At 42.5% G+C, this 3,098-nt stretch overlaps 1 non-coding gene across 1 annotated transcript; it reads right to left on the minus strand.

Moving 5' to 3' along the window:
- Positions 1–628: 628 nt before the first annotated feature.
- Positions 629–683, minus strand: LOC123730457 (U7 small nuclear RNA). The gene has a single exon (XR_006761901.1). It is a non-coding gene; the product is annotated as a U7 small nuclear RNA (small nuclear RNA).
- Between the last annotated feature and the right edge of the window lie 2,415 nt (positions 684–3,098).

Genomic DNA, 3,098 nt, shown 5'->3' on the forward strand with positions numbered 1-3,098 from the left:
ACCCTTCACTTCACAAATTCTGCGATACTGTTCCTACAAGATCCTGCTCCTCACCTATAAAGCCCTCCATGGCCTTGTCCCCTCATACTTCTCCGACCTCCACACACACCCCCTCCTGGAGTCTCCGCTTCTCTGATTCTGAACTACTCACCATCCCCAAAACAAGACTGTGCACCATGGGGAACCGGGCCTTCAGCGCCGCTGTCCCCAAACCCTGGAACTCTCTCCCCCAGCCACCCGAAACTCTAACTCCATCACCACCTTCAAAAACAGACTAAAAACCAACCTGTTCAGCCTGGTTTTCTCCTCAGCTTAGCCCTCACTCAACTCTACCCACATGAAAAAATACTATAGTACACTATGGTATAAATACTATACTATTCACTTTAGCGTTTTTGCAGACTTTACTATAATATTTACTGTAGTGGATTTACTGTAGTATACTGTCGTATTTACAGTTAACTATAGTATAAATACTGTAGTAAAACAACTATAGTATATACTATAGTAATTAATGCAGTGTTTTTGTGGATTGTAGTATTCTGTAGTATTTACTGTAATGTTTTTGAGGACATTACTGTAGTATTTACTATAGTGTTTTTGTTCTATTTTCTTTGACATAGAAAGTAGAGGCTTTCCTCTTGAGGAAACCTACTGGAGAAATACTGAAAGAGCAAATGTTCCATACTCCATTTCAGCCATTATTATGAGCCATCCTCCCCTCAGCAGCCTTCACTGGTAGGTAGGACTGGGGTCTGAACAGATAGTTCAGAGCGTCTGCTCTTTTCTATAATCTGTAGGGAACACAATATGGTCTATACTTTGCATGTAGGTTTCTCACTTATTGGTGGAACAAATTGCAATATGGGGGAGGGGAATAGGCAAGGTATATACATAGTATATTTTTTCATGTGTGTAGCTGTGTTTTTTTTTAAAATATATTGTTTGTTGTTGCATGTTTGATTGTCTTTGCTTTACAGTGTCCTTACTATTATTATTAAGGTATTTGAGCTCAACTTCAATACAAAGGGGCCCCTGATGCAATTACGAGACATCCCCCTCACGCAGAATACTCCTTGTGATCTGATTAGATGTTAAACCGTCTGCGGTGCCATAAATAGCCATCACTGCTGTAAAAATCAATGCCCTCCGCCCCCCCTCAGTGATGCGTGCTCTCGCTCCCTACACTCACCACAACCCTATGCCTCCCTAACCCTCCCCTCCGACTATGCCCTCTGTGTCACCTCAGGTCTGGGACCTGAGACAGAGCAAGTGCAAAGAACTGCAGGATGCACTCATAATTTTAATGGTCCACTGATGGTGAGATGGGCTAGGGCTCTCTCTCTCTCTCTCTCTCTCTCTCTCTCTCTCTCTCTCTCTCTCTCTCTCTCTCTCTCTCTCTGCAGTGATTGATTTCAGACAAGTCTGGATTTACAATCACAACCCTGCACCATTACAGAGCAGCTCTGTTCCAGCCGGCACCTCTCTCCTCATTGTGCCGGGCATAATGACACGCTGATGCACTCTGGGTAATAGGCAGAGGAGATGGAACACGTCTAGGAGTTGGAACGCCCTTGATATTTCAAATCAAATACCTTTCTAACCCTTACAGAAATGGATTCCTTAACCCCAGAGCCCACTCCACTTGAACTCGGAATTATGCCATAAAAAAAGAATAGGAAATGTGGAGTTATAGCCTTCTTTCACACTAGAAGTAGGTTTGTTTATGTAGAAGTTTTCTCATGCAGAAAAATGTGGTTGTGGCATCAGCAGTCAGTCTTTCCAGATGTGCTACACTGCTAGGCTACATCATCCTACACAAACAAACAAACAAACAAACGTCACTTCTCTTCTCTTACACATCAGCAAACAAAGCTTTAGTCAGTATTCTTGCTCTCCCTGAGGAATCGCCACTGATCTCTTCTATGATAGAGCTTTATTAGTGAGATGGGATGGGAGTTCTATCTATGGTGAGTCACAGAGGTGGCTGCTGGTATAGTGCAGATTAGGGATGAGTCCCAAATGACACCCTATTTCCTATTTAGTGTGCTACTTTTGACCAGAGCTCTAAAGTAAATAATAGTAAATATAGGGAATAGGGTGACATTTTGGATGCAACCTAGGCCTAGATGTAACAGATTACCTTCCCCATGTGCTGTGCCGAGCTGTACTGTGCCATCCCCTGCCTGTCCCTGGCCACCTGGCCTACTTCCCAGCCCACTGTTACACACAAATTAAAGGCAAATTCAAATACACGCTAGTCTTTTTTTTTTTTTACGAGCCATGGTGCTATTTAAAAATCCATGGTCTACATTTTTTAAGATATGATCATGCATTTTGTGACCTTTAGAAGAGAAAAGATGCTATGCAGTTGCTGGTGAAAATGAAACACTATAAAAATTGAACTATACAGTAGTGATGTACTGTACTAGCATGAACACTGGGTTTGCTGAATGCAAGCCAAACATATCCTACATGACCACTATGAAGTAATACCATATATGTTACAGCAGGCCTATATCAATATGTCAGTATCCCATACCACACAGTGGTTGCTATAGGTCACATTATAATGTACTTACATTTATATTTGTCTTTCACCCAGAACCGCTGAATAGAATGCTATTTCACACCAGCACCTTGCAGTAAAGCACATTTATTGAAAAGCAAATGTTCCGTAGGACAGAACTGTGCTTCAAGACGAGAATCACTTTGGTGAAATGAGGCCTTGACTGACCTGTCACACTAGTTTTTTTTAAATGGGGCCTGTCTTGCCAAATAGTGTCCCCCGACCAAATAGAGTCCCCCTCTATGTCACAATGGGATTCGATGAGTTTTAGCTTCTGTTGCTAGGGCTGTTGCTAGAACTTGCAAAATTCTTACCGGATTACATAATGAACCAAAGCGTTTGTTGCTATGCTGGTTGCTTGGCTCTATTTCACCTCATAGCGGTGTCATAAGGAAGGAGGATGCGGGCAGTTCTAGTTCTATTTCACCGCATTAACACTTGCTCAGTCCGTGCAAAATTATTACCTCAGATTTGCTCTCCAAGGTCGGTGTTTTTGAAAGTGACAACCTGCTGACTACCTGCTGCTTCA

This window comes from Salmo salar, chromosome 24, assembly GCF_965601325.2.
Source record: "Salmo salar chromosome 24, fSalSal1, whole genome shotgun sequence".
NCBI classification, from domain to species: Eukaryota; Metazoa; Chordata; class Actinopteri; order Salmoniformes; family Salmonidae; genus Salmo; species Salmo salar.